Source organism: Psammomys obesus, unplaced genomic scaffold, assembly GCF_907164565.1.
Source record: "Psammomys obesus unplaced genomic scaffold, mPsaObe1.curated_primary_1811, whole genome shotgun sequence".
NCBI lineage: Eukaryota > Metazoa > Chordata > Mammalia > Rodentia > Muridae > Psammomys > Psammomys obesus.
The window spans coordinates 4,945,210-4,965,805 of NW_026596244.1; the positions used below are offsets into that span (position 1 = coordinate 4,945,210).

The following is a 20,596-nucleotide window of genomic DNA, read 5'->3' on the forward strand; positions in this document are numbered from 1 at the left end:
GAAGGAAGGAAGGAAGGAAGGAAGGAAGGAAGGAAGGAAGGAAGGAAGGAAGGAAGGAAGGAAGATGTTCCTTTCCTCTCCGCCTTGCCCTCCAATTTTACATTTCAAGATGATTTTTGAAACCTGTTTTATATATTCTGTTTGTGCAGATTCCTGTACATTCTCATCCCTGACATCTACTTACAGGCAGCTCATTAACACATTTTGACTATTAGTGCATTATCTTTGTAACATTAAAAGCAAACACAGTTAGAAACATTGCTTTCTCTTCTATTTATGGTGAAACATTCATATTTAATTTTTACCTTATTGGCTCCCTGTGTTTTACAAACATTGATAAAAGGAGACACTTTGTTGCTCAAAGTGAAATTAAAATAGGAATAATTTGTCAGTTGATCAATTATCCCTAATTTATATAGTGTAATGTATCTTGTCAGTCCCAAAAATTCAATTAAGTAAACTTAGTTCTCAACAATTGCAGTATGGACTGTGCTTCACTAGGGTATGTTCAGCATTTCATATATTTCTGAAAAATTCATGCTATTTTGCTTTCTGTAGACCCATGCTCCTGCTAGCAATTTTTCAGAAACTCCTTGGGCTGAGGCCTGTATTGCAATTTGTATAATTCTGAAACCTTGCATCTTTGGGCTTTCCTCACAAAGCCCAGGAATTTGTAAGTCCTGTTATACTGTTTCACATAACTATGCTTTGATTTTGCTCAGCAGCTTTTTCTTGGTGTTGCTCTTGAGGGTGACAGCTGGGGATTTTTCCTGCAGATGACACTGCTCGCCATTAATGGAGGCTTCAGCTTGGCACCAAAACCTGAGCATTTAGAAAAATAATTTTAATGCATCACCATGTAAGATACAGTAAGTTAATACCTTTATTCAGTGTGTAATCATAAAATAACAGTGGTTGACTATTTATCCCCTTGAATATGTTAAAATTTGATATATAATGATTATTTGAGTGTAAACAGTAAAACAAGATACTCCAGTTGGTATATTCAGTATTATTCTCTGATCAAATCAGAGTGACTAGTATTTCTCTTTATCATCACTTTGTGTTCAGAACCTTTGCTCTCCTCTCTTATTTATAAAATATTCAACACGTAGTTGTGAACTATAATCACATCATTATGCTGTAGCACTAGAACAATTCGAATATCTGAAATATGGAGTTCAGTACATTATTTCAGTTATGTCATTATGAGCTGTATACTGACACTAGTATTTTCAGAAAATCAGAAAAATATGTCAAATATACATGCAATTTAATCCAGGAAACAAAACCTAAGTTAATAATGCTTTCAAGCTTTACTACAACATATAGAGACATTTAAATAAACCAGCCATGTTTTGCTTTATAAAGCATCATTATAGAGCTATAAAGCAATTCATATTACAACCAAAAATTTTATAACTATTATAGTGGAAATAATTTATACATGTGCCATAATAAAATGAATTCTTTCCAATCCTTTATGAAGTATGTACTCTACTGAGACAAAAATAAATGAACTATTTAAAGTTTTAAGCTTTAATTTTCTCTTACTACTGAAAAATGTAGCTTGTAATAATATCAAATTAAGCTAGGTGAAAACACTGAAGATATAAACTAGTAATCATGGTGTACATTGTAAGTATAAAATGTATTATGTTTGATGAAATTAACTTTGCTAAAATTATTTTATTAAAATCCAATATCTTTCACATAATTCCATCATTACTGGAATATATAAGCTTGGAAGCATTTTGTCCAGATAGTAAGTTTTTTAAGACTGTATTCAGTATAGACACATTTTCTGTATAAATGAGTTTTTTAATGAAATCTTATTAAATGTAGTGATTTTTTCTTGTAGCCATTTAAACATTTTGTCATATTGAAAAGAATAATTAAATATTCTTGTACATATTACATATGTTTAACAGAGTGTTATAACACTACTGTCTATAAATATTTATTGTTACCATCCTACGTTGCAACAGAACAACATTATCTTAATATCACATTTGAAAGAAAAACATTTAATGTTGGCATAACACTCCTGTTTTCTGTGCCCAAAAATGTATAAGTTGAAGTTGTAGAAAACAGCATCAGAAAGAGGTTTTAATGTGAGATAGGCTGTCTCCTTAGTCTCAGTTTTCAAGTTTTTTTTTTTTTTTGGATACAATCCCTATCAATATTAGCAGCTGTGCTTTATTATCAAGAAAAAAAAAAGTTTAAAGAAATGGTTTTCTGTGAGAAATAGCCCAGAATCCACAACTTTAATAGTATTCTCAATTTCACATTTTGTAAATTAGTTAAAAAGAATCCCATTTACCTTAAAATAGTAAAAGTAATCCTCACATTTATAATTCCTTTGATACCATAGTCTAGAGCCAAGTTTACAACACAGTAATGGGCCCTTCCTACTTCTGAAGAACACATTACTTGCATATCACAGAAAAGCTCCTTGGAAATGATGCAGATTATGAAGCACAGTTATTCATGCGCCAATACTGAAGCCACGTGGTTGGCGTAGAAGACTGGGTACTTATTTTCAAAGCGAGTGAGATGAATATGCACATTCTACTCAATGCTACGATAATATTGTAGGCTAAAATGATGTATAGTCTCTTGCAAACACACACGGGAAAATTATGGCTGCTGCTTTATAACCTTCATAGGGAATGAATGGTCCATGCTGGCTAATATGTTTTTGGAGGCTCATTTAATCCCTCAATGATTTCTGTGGTGCACAAGAGCATATCATGTCCCCATCCACATATTCACCACTTATTTATTCTTTTTTTAATGAATTTATTTTTGATAAATTACAGTTTATTCACTTTGTGTGCCAGTTGTGGTCCACTCCCACGTCCACTCTTAATCCTGCCCTCTCTCCCTCATCTCTTATCATGCCCCTCCTCAAGTCCACTGATAGAAGTGTGTCTGCTTATTTTCTTTCTAGGGCTTTTAGGTGTGCCATTAAATTGCTTTTATGAGATGTCTGAAACTTCTTTCTGGAAGCACTTAGTGCTAAGAACTTTCCTTTTAGCACTATTTTCATTGTGTCCCATAAGTTGGGTAAGTTGTGCCTTCCTTTTCATTGAATTATAGAAAATCTCTAATTTCTTTTGTCATTTTTTTTCCCTGACTATGCTGTCGTTGAGTAGAGAGTTGTTTAGTTTCCATGTGTATGTAGGCTTTTTGTTATTTCTGTTGCTGTTGAGGTCTAGTTTTAGACCATGGTGGTCTGATAGGATACAAGGGATTATTTCCATCTTCTTGTATCTGTTAAGGCTTGCTTTGTGCCTGACTATATGTTCAATTTTTGAGAAGGTTCCATGAAGTGCTATAAGGAAAGTATACTCTTTTGAATTTGGGTGAAAACTCTGTCTAGATGCTCTGTCCCTTGGTGAGAGTCTAGTGTTGCATTCTCTTACTATTAAAGTGTTGGATCGATGTGGGATGTAAGCTTTACTCATGTTTCATTTACAAATGCAGGTGCTCTTGTATTTGGGGTATATATGTTCAAGATTATCATGTCCTCCTGTTGAATTTTTCCATTGATGAGAATGAAGTGCTCCTCCTCATCTTTTTTGATTAATTTTGTTTGAAAGTCTATTTTTTTATTTTTTTTCCTTTTTTTAAATTTTTTATTAATTACACTTTATTCATTTTGTATCCCCCCCATAAGTCCCTCCCTCCTCCCCTCCCGATCCCACCCTCCCTCCCCTTTCTGCATGGATGCCACTCCCCAAGTCCACTGATAGGGGAGGTTCTCCTCTTCTTTCTGATCTTAGTCTATCAGTTCTCATCAAAAGTGGCTGCATTGTCCTCTACTGTGGCCTGATAGGGCTGCTCCCCCCTCAGGGGGAAGTGATCAACGAGCAGGCCAATCAGATTATGTCAGAGGCAGTCCCTCTTCCCATTAGTATGTAACCCACTTGGACACTGAACTGCCATGGGCTACACCTGTGCAGGGGTTCCAGGTCATCTCCACGAATAGTCCTTGGTTGGAGTATGATTTTCTGGGAAGTTCCCTGTGTTCAAATTTTCTTGTTCTGTTGCTCTCCTTGTAGATGAAAGTCTATTTTTATTAAATATTAGGATAGCTATACCAGCTTGTTTTCTGTGTCCATTTGCTTGAAAAACATTTTTCCAGCCCTTTACTCTGAGGTATGTTTATTTTTGTTGCAGAGGTGTGTTTCTTGGATGCAGCAGAATGTTGGATCCTGTTTCTATAATTCTTATGTTAGTCTGTGTCTTTTTATTGGAGGGTTGAGTCCTTTGATGTTGATAGATAATAGTGACAAATGAATGTTAGTTCCTTTTATTGTGGATTTGGTGGTGTTATTGTGTTTCATTGCTTGTTTTCTTTTAATTCTTTGTTGTGAAGTTATTTATATCCTTTGTTTTCTTGGGTGTAGTTGATTTTGTTGGATTGGAGTTTTTGTTCTAGTATCTTCTTTAAGGCTGAGTTTCTGTGTAGATATTGTTTAAGTTCAGTTTTGTCTTTAAGGCTGGGTTGCTGTGTAGATATTGTTTAAGTTCAGTTTTGTCAGGGAATATTTTATTTTCTCCATCTATGTTGATTGGGTTGGCATCTGTGGTCTCTTAGAGTCTGAATGACATATGCCCAAGTCCTTCTGGCTTTCATGGTTTCTGTATGATTCTGATAGGTCAACCTTTGTCTGTTACTTGGCCTTTTCCCCTTGTTGCTTTTAATATATTTTTTATGTTCTGTAGATTACTGTTTTGATTATTATGTAACATAAGAAGTTTCTTTTCTGGTCTAGCCTATTTGGTGTTCTGTAAGTCTCTTGTATGTGTATAGACATCTCGCTCTAAAAGTTGGGAAAATTTCCTGCTGTGATTTTCTTCAAAATATTTTCTGAACCTTAGAGCCTAGAATCTTCTTTTTTTGTCTATTTCCATTATTCTTAGATTTTGTCTTTTCATGGCATCCTTGATTTCTAGGATATTCTGTTTGGAACTTTTCTGATTTTATTTTTTCTTTGAGAGATGTATCAATTTCTGCAATTGTATCTTCAGCACTTGAAATTATCTCTTCCATCTCTTGTATTCTGTTGGTGATGCTTATCTTTGTAGTTTCTGATCTTTTCTCTAAGGTCTCCAGCTCCAGAGTTTTCTCTGAGTTTTCCTTATTGATTCTAATTCTGTTTTCATGTCTTGCACCATTTCCTTCATCTCTTTGAATATGGATTCCTGTCTTTCCATGATGTCCTCATTTTTTTGTTCATTTCCTCTCCATACGCTACTACTTGTGACTCTACTTGTGCCTCTGTTTGTTTGACTGTACTTACTTTGATATCTTTGAGAGCTCTGTCTTTTCCTCTCTATATGCCTCTATTTGCCTTTTCCTGTGCCTCTATTTGTTTGGCTATATTTGCCTGTATTTCTTTGAGAGCTTTTGTGTTTCCTCTTTATGTGCCTCTAATAACTGGATAAGCATGGCGTCAAAATCATTTTCCTGTGTTTTGGATGAATTAAAATATCCATTGATTTTGGGGTTGGTGGTGAATCCATGATGCCCTGTGTTTTGTTGGATGTGTTCTTACTTTGACCTCTAACCATCTGCTTATCCATAACCTTCACTGTTTGTTCCTGGAGTCTGTACTTCAGACTGGGTCCATCTGTCTCTGGTGTCATCAGAAAGATGGGAGAGTTCCACCAGTTAGGGAGTGGATGTTGGTGTTTCAGCTGTAGCTTGGGGAGGAAGGTCACAGTCACATGTATGCAAGTGTGGGCATGTGTGTGGTAGTGTGTCTTGAGGGAGATGTGCTAGAGCATGTAGATGCCTGGCAGGGTGGAGCTTAAGTATAGGTTGGGTGTGGGAGCTGGTCCTGTTCAGCAGGTGCCCTGACTACTTCAGTGGCTTACCAGTCTGTCCTTCTGTCTTCCTGGTATTCAGCTCCAGAAATTGTTTGCCTGGACTCCACTGGTAGACCTACAGAACAGCACCTTCAATGCTGAGAACACTGTTGCTCTAGAATCCCTATGCTGCCCACAGTGTAAGTGTGGGTGGGAGGGATCTCATGTCTGACTGCTAGCTTCGAAGGACCCTGGATCTGGGGCTCCTCGTGCATTCACTTGAAGGTGCACTCACTTTCTAGCAGGCCTAATCCGAAAGGACAGAGGTTGCCCCTGTTCTTTACTCTCAGATTTGGGCCACTGGGGCCAAATGAGAGTGTTGGCGATCCATCAGCTCATGGTGTCCACTGTTTGGCTGCCAGGCAGGGAGACCTGTACTTGGGATATCTGACTCTGCAGCTTAGTCCCAGAACACTGAGGGTCCTGTTTGGGCTTGCTGCTTCCCAGCAGCATCTGCTGCTCTGAGCAGCCTAACTATGACTTTTCAGTCACCTAGCATGGAGGATAGTGCTTGAGGCCACCACTGTCCCCTTCGTGGAGCGGGGAGGCCAGTGCTTGGGGCAAAGGGAAGTGCAAAGTGGTTTAATATTCACTGCTTTCAGCCCCTGGAGACATCAAGGATGACCTGAATCCAAACTGTCCCAGATTAGGGGATGTACCTTCTTACCCAGGAAGCCTCAATGTCAATGTTTTAGTTTCAGCTGTCCCTCCACTCACTAATTTCACAGTTTTCAATCCTGTGACCATCAGATACAGTGCATGCTGTTCACAGCCATCTTGGAACACCTCCCTATTTATTCTTAAAATTTCTTGGGATTCACTTTCAATCAGGATCTACTGTTCCTGCTCTCTTCATCATAAATGGTTATGGACATAAAGGATAATTTGTGTACAGACAAGTAAAAATTTACTGGCATTCATTTCAAAGCTGTAAGAAAGTGAGGTGTTATATATGTTTTAATAGATTTTCTTTTTATTTATTTATTTTTACCTAAAATACCTACCTATTCCTTCTAAAAAATTTTTAGGTTACTGAATATAGTTTTTTTTAAAGGTAGAAATCATTTATCACTGAACGTGATGAAATGGTAATTGCTGTAGCTTTTACGATTGTTCAGCTGGAAAGATCAGGTATAAGGGCAGAGTTATTCATAACCATGTGCTTAAAACTCAGGAAGTTTCAATCCTTGCATGCTCAGCATTATAAAATAATCCAGTGTTTCTATTCCAGCCTTTCAGCCTATTACAGAAAAACTGAAGGGAATGGGATAGGAAAATGTTTATTTTACAAGCACTATCGAGGGATGGGGAATAAACTTAGTAATGGTAGAGTAGACTATGTATGAATTTTAAACCTAAAGTTTATAAAAATTACTTAATATCTTTGCATTTTGATATCCTTGGTTAGCTGGAAATGGAGGGAAGAGGCATGGCTAAGACTTATGTAAATTGTGACAAAGCAAAGGAGAGCATTGTAAAGCTACTCTGTAAGAAAAGATCTGAGTATATACACCTAAAGATCTAATATCAGTGTTTGGTTTTGGAGGGAAACCACTGAATATTATGGATGGTTCATGAGATTCTTGTGACTGACTTCTGGGATGTTTGAAGACAAATCTCAGATGATTTACCAAGAATCTGCATAAGCCAATTAGTTTTACAGGAATTACAGTACAGCAATGTTAACTGACTGTAACAGCATACCAAATTCACATTAGTAGAGAAGAGTTCTAAAAACTTTAAATGCCTTTAATATATTTGAGAGAATATCACAAACCATTGCATACCAGCATCATTCTACTTATAAAATATTTCTCATTTAAAAATTTTAAATTAGCCTAAAATTAACTTTATTATGTAGTTCTGTAGAAAACCATTCACATGGTGTACGTTACTGAATCCTGTATAAAGATGTTCGACATTGCTTCCTTTGCCATCTGAAACTGAGCTCAAACACAATGCAAATATATTATAACTGTATGATTTATATGTTCCTTTGAATTGTTCTATAAGCATTTTAACAAAAACTAAATCGACTGATAAACATTATTACTATTCTTTGATGTGTTTCTCATTGCCCTTGCCATCTACAGATAATTTCTATAGGTAAGAATCAAAAAAGAAAAAAGAAGTCTTCTTAATTGAGTGTCCTTTTTAAGAACTCATTTTTATTTACTTCTTTTCACACTGTGTACATTTTAGCAGGAAAGTCTCACAATTCACATTCCTACTTAAAGCAGTCCCAGCCTTCTTTCTGCTTTCTAAGCTGCTCGTACATATATGGGTAAACTTCGGTACTCTGCTTTGCTCTTGCTGAGAACTTCTCAAGAGATCGCCGATATTTTGGGCAATAAGCTTACTTACTTCTCTTGGAGTCAGCAAACTTTGTGAGCATCAGAGTTTCCCTCCTTTCTACATTTAGCATTTCACACTCTCATAGTCTTTTGCTCAGGACATAAGAAGTGGTCCATGATTTGGAGTGCAGCCTTAGCAGGCCACAGAAGAAGACAATGCAGCCAGTCCTGATGACACCTGATAAGCTAGGGTCAGAGGGAAGGGAAGAAGGTCCTTCCCTGTCAGTGGACTATGAGAGAGATATGGGAGGAGATGAAGAAGGGAGGGTGAGATTGGGTGGGAGGAGGGAAGGAGGCACAGCTGGGATACAAATTGAATAAATTGTAATGATAGTAAAAAAAAAAATATATATATATATACTTTTATATATACTTTTAAAAGACTCAGGTACTTTTCCGTGCACTCAGATATTTTTTTTTCTCTAGTTTAAGTTTGCAAAGCAAAGTCACTTTACAAAAGAAACCTTCTATTTTGTTGTTATTTATAGGCAGTCTTTACTGGGTTCTTTACTGTGCCTATAATAGTAAAATCCCAGTAGTAAACAATAGTGGGAGGAGCTATAAACTGCTAAAAAGCATATTTTAACACTATAAAACAGTTAATTTTTTATTATAGTAAATATTAGAGCAAATTCTCTGTGAAACTACAGGATCAAGAGCACAGATTTAAATTAACCAGAGTTTCATGAGCTTTAAGAAAGTTCTGAAAATATTAATTAGGCTGTTCAATCTGGAATATGAGTGAGGGGAATAGAAAGAACTTGAGAAGTTGACTGCCTTCACTTATTTAATAATGAATTTTCTTCTTGTTTGGCTGAAAGACACCCCCTGTGTGTTCTTGCGCATGCAGAAACAGAGATAATGTATACTTAATCTAAATTAACAATGCATTTGCTACCCCATCATTCTTACTTGCCCACATTCTTCTTCTCTCTTTTCCTCCTTCCCCCTCCCTCTCTTTATATCTTCTTTTCTCCCCTTATCCACAGTGTATGTATGTGTGTGTGTATGTGTGTGTATATGTGTGTGTGTATGTGTGTGTGTGTGTGTGTGTGCGTGTGTGTGTGTGTGTGTGTGTGTGTCTAGCTAGAGCACTGGATAGATTTGAATCAATATTTTGTAATTCATTATTTAATATTATTCTGGCTAGCTATTTATGCTCAAAAATTTTTTTCTGATAATGAAAACTTTGTATGTTTTAATTTTTATTAGCAGTTACTTTAAATAATAACAATCTAATGTGAGCAGATTTAAAAACTCTTCCACTTTTATTCAGTGTTAATGCAATTATTTTATAAAATAGTTAGACTTCAGGTAATTCATTGAGTACAAACATTTGTTTTATTTTCTCAATTATAATCACATCAATAAATGAGACAGTATCCACTCAATATTTTATTCAAATGATAAAATTCTCCTTTCTGCAATTTCTCTAAATAACAATACCAAAATTTTTATGTTAACGGCTTATTAAAATAGTTTAAATATGCATTGCAACAGTTCATATTAATGGATTCAGTGGCACACAGGCATAAAGTGATGCAGAATTTTATCAATTAAAATGAATCTTTCAGCAAAGCATTTATAAATTAATTACATGACATATTCTATTATTTATGTGCTCTGTTATCTCTTTTAAATAACTTTGTATATTAACATACATGAATACATTTAAACTCCATCATGGGCTCTTATTATTTCTATTTTTTTCTCTGGTAATTTGTTTATTTAATCACTTTACAGCCTGATCGCAGCCCCCTTGGATCCTTCCATTCTCATCCTCATGTCCCCCTACCTCCATTTACCCCTTGCCTTATCTTCAGTAAAGGTGACCCCCCCCCATGAATAACAACCCACCTTGGCACATCAATACCCAGCAGGACTAAGTATATCCTCTTACACTGAAGCTAGACAAGGAAGCCCAGCTAGGGAAAACAGATCCAAAGGCAGGCAACAGAGACAGAGACAGCCCCTATTATTATGGGATCCATAGGATGATCAAACTGCACATCTGCTACATATGTGTAGGGGTCCTGTGTCCAGCCCATGCATGCTCTTTGGTTGGTGGTTCAGTCCCTTTGAGCCGCATGGGCTCAGGTTAGTTCACTCTGTAGATCTTCTTGTGGTGTTCCTTGACCCCTTCAGCTCTCTCAGCCGCTCTCTCCACTCTTCCACAAGGTTCCCTGAGCTCCTCCAAATGTTTGGTTGTGGGTCTCTCTTTCTTTTTTTTTTTGATTTGAATATTTTTTATTTTTTATTTATTTTTTATTTTATTCACTTTGTATCCCCCATAAGCCCCTCCCTCCTCCCTTCCTGATCCCATACTCCCTCTCCCTTCTTCACACATGCCCCTCCCCAAGTCCATTGATAGGGGAAGTCCTCTTCTCCTTCCTTCAGATCATTTTTAAGTTCGTAGCCCTGCTGTATCCCATTTCATCATTCCCTCCCAATCCCACCGTCCTCCCTCATCTCCTCCCTGGCCCTTTCCAAGTCCATTGATAGGGGAGAACCTCCTTCCCTTTCATATGATCCTGGTTTATCAGGTATCTTCAGGGCTGGCTACAAAGTCCTCCTCTGTGGCCTGGCAGGGCTGCTCCTCCCTGGGGGTGGGGAGATCAAAGGGCCTGCCATTGAGTTCATGTCAGAAGTAGTCCCTGTTCCCCTTAATAGGGTGCCCACTTGAATAATGAAGTAACAGGACAAGAGCCTACCACAGAGGACCTCTGAAAGACTCTACCTAGCAATGTATCAAAGTAGATACTAAGACTCATAACCAAACCTTTGGCAGATTGCAGGGAATCATAAGAAAACAGGGGAGTTAATATGATGTGGAGAGGACAGGAGCTCCACAGGGACCAAATATATCTGGGCATAGGGGTCTTTTATGAGACTGTTTCTCCAACCAAGGACAATGTATGGATATAACCTAGAACCTCTGCTCGGATGTAGCCCTTGGTAGCTCAATATCCAAGTGGGTACTCTCTGTCTTTTTCTATCAGCTGCTGGATGAATCCTCTTAGAAGACAGTTATGCGAGGCTCACAAAGCATAGCAGAGTATCAATAGTGTCAGGGGTTGGCTGTCTCCCATGGGTGGGTCTCAAGTTGTCCAGCCATTGATATGTCACTCCTTCAATCTCTGCTCCATCCTTATCAATACATTTTTAATAAGCAAGACAAATTTTGAGTAAGAGGATTTATGTGTGGTTTGATGTCTCCTTGCCTATACTGGAAGTACCACATGGCTATAGAAGGTGGCTCTCAGGCTCTGTATCCCCCACTTGTAAGAGTCTCAGATAGGGTGATTCCCATAGACTTCCAGAGCCTTCCCTTTCCTAGAGATACCTCCCATTGATTACCCATTTCTCTCTTTCTCCTGGTGCTCCCCCACCCAGTGCTTTCCCCACACCTAATCCCAATCTCCTTTCCCTCCCCGCCTCCTGTAACAGCTAGCTCCCTCCTTCCATCTACTTCAGATGTCCATTTCATTTCCCCTTCTGAGTAAGATTCCAGTATCTTCCCTGGGCCCTCCTTGTTACTTAGTTTCTTTGGGTCTGTGGATTGTAGCACGGTGTTCCTGTAATTTATGGCTAATATCCACTTAGTAGTGAGTACATTCTGTGTGTGTCTTTCTGTGTCTGGATTATCTAACTTAGGATGATATCTTCTAATTTCATCTATTTTCCTGCAGATTGCATGATATCTTTGTTTTTAATAGCTAAGGGGTAGTCCGTCATATAAATAAAACACTTTTATAAACCCATTCTTTGGTGGAGGGACATCTGTTTCCAGTTTATGGCTATTACAAATAAAGCTGCTATGAATATAGTTAAACAAATGTCTTTGTGGTATGGTAGAACATTTTTTTTAATAGATGACCAAGAGTGGTATAGCTGGGTCTTGAGGTAAATCTATTCCCAATTTACTGAGAAACTGCCTAATTGATTTCTGAAGTGGCTGTACAAGTTTGCACTCCCACCAGCAATGGAGCAGTGTTTCCTTTGCTCTACATTCTTGCCAGCATGTGATATTTGATGTTAGCTATTCTGACAGGTATAAGATAGAATCCCAGAGTCAATAGGACTTGCATTTTTCTAATAACTTAAGGACACTGAGCATTTCTTTAAGTGCTTTTCAGGCCATTCGAGATTCCTCTGTTGAGAATTCTTTTTTTAAATAGTGATTTCTGTTATTATTGTTGTTTTTGTTGTTAATTCACTTTGTATCCAAGGTGTAGCCTCCTCTCTTGTCTCCTTCTGGTCCTCCCCTCCCTCTCTCTTCCTCACCCCTAGTCTTATGATAGATGAAGTCCTCCTCCCCTACTCTGTGACCTTAATTTATCAGATCTGATCAGCACTGTCTGAATACTCTTCCTTTCTGGGCTGACAAGGTCACCCCACCAAGGAAGAAGTGATCAAGGTGCAGGCAACTGAGTTCATGTCAAAGACTATCTCTTTTTCCAGCCTGGTACCTCATATTTTATTAGATGATTTGGTTTGTTTGTGCTTAGTTTCTTGAGTTCTTTATATGTTTGGCATATTAGCCCTATGTTGGATGCATAGTTGGTGAAGATATTTTTCCATTCTGTAGGCTGCCATTTTGTCCTATTGACAGTGTGATTTGCCTTGTAGAAAATATTCAGTTTCATGAGGTCTCATTTATTAATTGTTGATCTTAGAACCTAAGCTGTGGGTGTTCTAAGAACCTAAGCTGTGGGTGTTCTAAGAACCTAAGCTGTGGGTGTTCTGTTCAGGAAGTGGTCATCTAGTCCAATGCATTCAAGGCTATAATCCATTTTCTCTTGTATTAGGTTTAGTGTATCTGGTGTTATGTTGAGATCTTTGATACATGTGGACTTGATTTTTGTTTACAGTAGTAAATATGGATCTGTTTACATTTTTCTATGTGAAGACATTCAATTAGACCAGCACCATTTGTTAAAGATGCTTTCTTTTTTCATTGTATGGTTTTGGCTTCTTTGTGAAAAATCATGTGTCCGTTTCTAGGTCTTGTATTTTATTCCATTGTTCATCCAGTCTATTTCTATTCCAGTATGGAGTTGTTTTTTATTATTGTTGCTCTGTAGTACAAACTTGAAATCAGAGATGGTGATACCTCCAGAAGCTTTTTTTTTTTTCTTTTTCTATCCCTTTTTTTTTTCCATATGAAGTTGGGGATTGCTCTTTTAAGGTCTGTAAAGAATTTTGCTGGAATTTTGGCGGTAATTGCATTGAATCTGTAGATTGCCTTGGTAAGATGGCCATTTTTACTATGTTAATCCCATCAGTCCATAAGCATGGGAGGTCTTTGCATCTTCTGATAACTTTTTCAATTTTTTCCTTTAAAGACTAGAAGGATTTGTCTTAAATCTCTTTCACTTGCTTGGTTAAAGTTATACTAAGGTAATTTATATTATTTCTTGTTGTATCTCTTGTATACAGTATACTTTTGGATTGAACATTTTTTTAGTACTACAATTTGTCAAATTGTGATAACATTTCAAACTAAAATTGTCTATTTATATTTATTTAGAAAAACAGCAACATATGAACAATAATTAGTGATCAGTAATTCAAAATAAAAATATTGGTAATAAGAAATTTTCAGACTCACACTCTACCTCTTGGAGATGCACACCTGATGCCACCTACGTGGATTTGAAGGGTTCTCCTAGAAGGACATGAGCTAATATGAATTGAGGACACGTAAATTTCCCTCCTTTTTAAATCAACAGTGCAGTCTAGACATTTCAAATTAAATCTGTGATCTCTATATTTTTAAGAAAATATTAAAATGAATAAATAATTAAAAGTTTAAATTTTATTAATTTCATTCTTCTAGGATGTGACTTACCAATGTTCTGTGGATAGGACATATGATCGTGACACCACCTTTTCTTACTATTGTTATTATGTTTTTTAATAAGGCTGATAATATTTTTTGCCCAATATTTTCTTTCTAAAAACTATTCACATAAAAATTACTTACTTTTACTCCCATTTCAACCTTTTATCCTTTGAACGGTATTTTATTCTTTTTAAAGTATCCACCTTTTTCATAGCTTTAATATTGCTTAAATTTTACTAAGTATTCCGTATGTATTTTTTGTGAAATTACTTCCAAATTTATGTTTGCTCTTATTGGGCATCTTTTCTAATGATAAGGTTCTCACTGTATCTAGTGGATTAATAGCTAGTGTGAATTTTCATCTTAATAAGATGTCTAGAATACGGCAATATTGTTAATACCTTGATGCTACCACTTGGTTTGGATGGGCTAGGCTCGATTTCTTAAAGTCATTTCTTAATCCAGCATGTAGTGCACAATCAATATTCATTTCCTTACATTCCTAATTGTTAATTTACTGAAACAAAATTTTATTTACTGAAGCAGGATCTTTTTTGGATGAGGGTTACTACAACAATGGCCATATAACAATGGGATATCTTGGAATTCCATATTCTCCTGCCACCATGCATATAACATCTGGCTAGAATATTTTATTAGTACTAGGGATTGAATTGCAGGCTATGACAGGTCGACAGCTTAGTACTGAGCTATTTTTTCAGCTTTTTTAATGTGTGAAGCCAGAGAGTGCACCAGTGCCTACTGGACACTAGAGCTGTGCCATGGCATTGAGCCATGCGCCCAGCTCAGAAATTGCATTTTTACTGTATATGTTCTCACATAGACCTTTAGGGGAAGTGTGTGTGTGTGTGTGTGTGGGTGAGTGTTCTCACTTTTATGAGCATACACAGGTGTGCATTTGGCCCCTCCCTTTGCTTACATGGAGCCCTGGTGGACTCATGTAGCTTGCTTGGACTATCACCTGTCCTTGCGTTCCATGTGCCACAATTATAGATGAGCCAATGAGGACAGTTGTTAGAGCATAACTGATTGCTTATATTAGGAAAAGCCTAACTCAGACACCGAGGGTAGTTTACTCAAACGTTTAAAAAACATTGCTATGAAAAAAATTTCAAGTCTCTGAAGAAAGAATTAGAAGAAGATATCAGAAGATGGAAAGATCTCCCATGCTCATGGCTTGGCAGGATCAACATAGTGAAAATGACCATCTTACCAAAAGCAATCTACAGATTTAATGCAATTCCCATCAAATTGCCAACACAATTCTTTACAGACCTGGAAAGAAAAATTCTCAACTTTGTATGGAATAACAAGAAACCGAGAATTGCTAAAACAATCCTCTACAATAAAAGATCTTCTGGAGGTATCTCCATCCCCAATCTCAAGCTGTACTATAGAGCAACAGTTATAAAAACTGCATGGTACTGGCATAGAAACAGAATGGTGGATCAATGGAACCAAACAGAAGACCCAGAAATAAACCCACACACTTATGGACACCTGATTTTTGACAAAGATGCCAAAACCACACAATGGAAAAAAGATAGCATCTTCAACAAACGGTGTTGGTCCAACTGGATGTCTACATGTAGAAAAATGAAAATAGATCCATACTTACCACCCTGTACAAAACTGAAGTCCAAGTGGATCAAAGACCTCAACATAAAACCAGACACATTAAATCGGCTAGAAAAAAAGTGGGGAATACCCTAAATCTCATTGGTACAGGAGAAAACTTCTTAAACAGAACACCAACAGCACAGGCTCTAAGACCAACAATCAATAAATGGGACCTCATGAAACTGAAAAGCTTCTGTAAAGCAAAGGACACTGTCATCAAAACAAAGCGACTGCCTACATATTGGGAAAAAATCTTCACCAACCCTTTATCTGACAGAGGACTCATATCCAGTATATATAAAGAATTAAAGAAGCTGAAAAGCAGCAAACCAAGTAATCCACTTAAAAAATGGGAACAGAGCTAAACAGAGAACTCTCTGTAGAGGAATATCGAATGGCAGAGAAGCATTTAAAGAAATGCTCAACCTCATTAGCCATTAGGGAAATGCAAATCAAAACAACCCTGAGATTTCACCTTACACCCATCAGAATGGCCAAGATGAAAAACTCAAGTGACAACACATGCTGGAGAGGTTGTGGAGAAAGGGGAACCCTTCTCCAATGCTGATGGGAATGTAAACTTGTACAACCACTCTGGAAATCAATCTGGCGCTTTCTCAGACAACTAGGAATAGCGCTTCCTCAAGATCCAGCCATACCTCTCCTAGGCATATATCCAAAAGAGGCTCAAGTACACAAAAAGGACATTTGCTCAAACATGTTTGTAGCAGCTTTATTTGTAATAGCTAGAAGCTGGAAACAGCCCAGATGCCCCTCAACTGAAAATGGATGCAGAAATTGTGGTATATCTATACAATGGAGTATTACTCAGCAATGAAAAATAAGGAAATCATGAAATTTGCAGGTAAATGGTGGGACCTGGAAAGGATCATCCTGAGTGAGTTGCCCCAGAAGCAAAAAGACACATACAGTATATACTCACTCATATAGACAAACAACATAGGACAAACCCAATAAAATCTGTGCATCTAAAGAAAATAAGCAAGAGAGAGGACCCTAACTAAAATGTTCAATCCCCATCCTGAAAGGCAAAGAGGATGGACATCAGAAGAAGAAGAAAACAGGAAACAACCTAGGAACCTGCTATAGAGGGCCTCTGAAAGCCAGAAGAAGAAAACAGGAAACAAACTAGGAACCTGCCACAGAGGGCCTCTGAAAGCCTCTGCCCTGCAGACTATCAAAGCAGATCCTGAGCCTGATGGCCAACCGATGGGCAGAGTGAATGGAATTTTATGTAAGAAGTGGGAAATAGCAAGAGCTGGAGAGGACAGGAACTCCACAAGGAGAGCAACAGAACAAGAAAATTTGAACACAGGGAACTTCCCAGAGACTCATACTCCAACCAAGGACTATTCGTGGAGATGACCTGGAACCCCTGCACAGGTGTAGCCCATGGCAGTTCAGTGTCCAAGTGGGTTACATAGTAATGGGAAGAGGGACTGCCTCTGACATAATCTGATTGGCCTGCTCTTTGATCACCTCCCCCTGAGGGGGGAGCAGCCTTACTAGGCCACAGATGACAATGCAGTCATTTCTGATGAGAACTGATAGTCTAAGATCAGAAAGAAGGAGAGGAGAACCTCCCCTATCAGTGGACTTGGGGAGTGGCATGCATGCAGAAAGGGGATGAAGGGTGGGATCGGGAGGGGAGGAGGGGGGGGTTTATGGGGGGATACAAAATGAATAAAGTGTAATTAATAATAATAATAATAATAATAATAATAATAAAAAGTAGGAAAAAAAACATTGCTAATAATTCCGAACTTTGGTTTAGATATTCTTACCTTCATAGTTACTTTAGTGGTAAAGAGAAAGTGCTTAATCAAATGAATGTATAAACCTGATATTTTGTCAAGTTGCTTCATATAGAGATATAGTCTTTTATTTCCTTGCAAATTTCACGAGCAAAATGACATTTAAAATATGCACACTAAGTATGAACATGCATTCTCAGTTAAGAAATGTGCTTTCTGACTTGGTCATTGGATAACTGGATATTGCTCATTTCTGTTTTTACAAATTAGGTACTTTCTAAGAAGATATGATGTTAGTTCTTACAAATAAGGATAACCTTATAAAAAGCTACACTCAATTCTTATTACATTTAGTAAAGATATAGTTTAATAGTTGCTAGTCAAGGTAAAGAAACGTCCATGGCATGTTAGTGGTCCAGAAGGATTAGCATACCTCTATGGTTTCTATCCTGTGACATTAAGCATACCTGGTTTTAATAAGCAGTCAATTATGCTTAATGAGTTGTGCCATTTCAAAAATAGTTTAGCTAAGAATATAATTCAGTCTATGTAAGGGAATAAAAGCTGTGAGAATTATTAAAATGAAAGTGGTCTAGAACTCTAGATGGAGGAAATACCTCTGTAAGTGCCACCAGATTAGTTCTGCATATGGATGGATCGGCAGTGTCATTATGACGATATACATCATTGCAATTTACATATATCAGAATATTTAAGATGCTAGCGACATGCAGTCAAGGAATATCACCTAAAATAAAAGAAGAGGAAGGAAATATAAAAAAATGTAAGTTGACATCAATTGCAATTCATCTGTAGAAAAGGAGTTATTTGTAACTCAGATTTCTGTAACTAAGACACCCTTTGAATCAGCAGTCTAAAAAGATTTAGACGACCCAACTATTCACTTTGAATCAAATCCATGTTGTGAATTCATTAAAGTTAATGACAAATGTTGAATAGGATTCATCATTAAAACAAATGGATGTAAGAGGCTTTTGCTAAAGAAGAAAGAATTTTGTTAAGGAAAATGTTTGCAGTTGAATTTAATTTCCCAGCTGTGTTTTAGTAGGTTTGCGAAAATGAAAATAAAGTAATATTAACATTTCTGGGAACTAATCCCAGACAGCCACATATTCCTTAAGGCAAGGAAATAGAAGCTAGTCATAAAATAGAAAGAGAAATGAAATGAAAAAAAAATACATTTTCAAAGTCTTTTCATCTATATTTGCATCTATATTATGCATGGTATAAAGATGCTATCTCTTCCTAATTATAATGTAATTCACTAGATACCCTTTGTGTATTTTAAAAAACTAAATTACTTTGATCCCTGGTTCATTCTTACAATGATACCTGGTTATCATCTTTCTAATAAAGCTTTGAAACATACTGTAACATTCACTATTACCTCTAGAACTTTTGCTAAAAAGGAGAAAATGAAATATTTCTATCACCTACCTTTATTACAAAGAACAGCAGTCCCACGTGTGAGAATCTTCTCATTTGCTATTTCTCACTTGATTTTTTTCTGGAATAATAGAACTTTGTTCTAACTCATGAGGTCTAAGTTTTCAAAGTGTGAACCAGTGTCTTACTGAACTAACTCAGAGAGCATTTGGAAAACTGGAAGAAACCTGGAATACAAAACTATCATTCCTGTCTCACAATGAGCAGACAGTTTAACTTAAAAATAAGAAAATATCTTTCTGGATTGATACTCAAGATGTTGCAATGTTTAATATTTACAACTTAATTTGGAGATGAGCACACACTCAGAATTAAGAACATGATGAATGCTATGAATATCTCTAACACACCTGAATGTTTTCCCCAGGGCTCCTTATTGCTAATTTCTATTGACTTACTAATGAAAAAATCATACAAAAATATGGCAGTTACCCAATATCTTACCCACTAGATAGAGTGAATTAGGTAAGGTAAACCCAACCACTATAAACTTTATAGTGAATTCAAGGATTGCTTGTGTACCCTAGTACACTCAAAATATAATTTTTAAATTGCTGATGATACAACTTAGTAGCTGAGCTGTTTTCCATGATCCAGAAAACCATATGGTGAACCTCAATATAGAAAAAAATATCATAAACAATTGATATAGATATGGATCTATGCTTTTTTGCAATTTTTTTTTAAAACATAGAGCCTCAAAGTGTTAATTTCATACATCTGAATTGAAGAGGCTGTTTAACTGCATAGAGATGAATGAGGAGGTATGTTAACCTAACTTTGGTCTTCCTCAGGGAAGCAGCATTAGGGTACAGTAATCCCAGGGAAGGAACCTGCGCTTGATAGTTTTACATACACTATCAGCATTCTTTTTTTTTTTTTTCTGTTTTCTTTTTTTTTTTTTTATTTTTTTCTTTTTAGTTACATTTTGTTAACTCTGTGTCCCAGCTGTATCCCGCTCCCTCATTCCCTCCCCAACCCCACACTCCCTCCCTGGTCTCCTCCCTGCCCCTTTCCAAGTCCACTGATAGGGGAGGACCTCCTCCCCTTTCATCTGACCCTGTTTTATCAGGTATCTTCAGGGCTGGCTGCAAAGTCCTCCTCTGTGGCCTAACAGACTGCTCCTCCCCGGGGGGGCGGGGGGGGGTCAAACAGCCTGCCCTTGAGATCCTGTTAGAAATAGTCCGTGTTCCCCTTACTTTGGAAAACTACTTGGTTACTGAGCTACCACGGGCCACATGTCAGATCAGGAGAAGGCTTTGCCATTATTGTAAGCCTTAAGGAGGGCAGGCTTTGCTATTCACAGTGGATCTGAGACAATGGTGTGATTAACATGGCTGTATGCTCCTGTGTGGATAGTATACATTCGCTCAGGACTTCAATCTGTTCCTTACACATTTACTCAGGGTTTGCTCCACTCCCCACACCCTTCCTTCTTCTACATTCCTGCTCTTTTGTTTTCAAATAACTAATAAAATTATGTTACAATGGTGAAGGAACAATGTCTTCCTCTTCCCTTCTCTCTTCTCTTCTCTTCTCTTCTCTTCTCTTCTCTTCTCTTCTCTTCTCTTCTCTTCTCTCCTCTCCTCTCCTCTCCTCTCCTCCCCTCCCCTCCCCTCCCCTCCCCTCCCCTC

General features: G+C 37.3%; 1 protein-coding gene across 1 annotated transcript in view; it reads left to right on the forward strand.

The window, feature by feature from the left end:
* Fstl5 (follistatin like 5) overlaps nt 1-20,596 on the forward strand; it is a 687,984-nt gene that overhangs the window by 357,447 nt on the left and 309,941 nt on the right. The window lies entirely within an intron of this gene.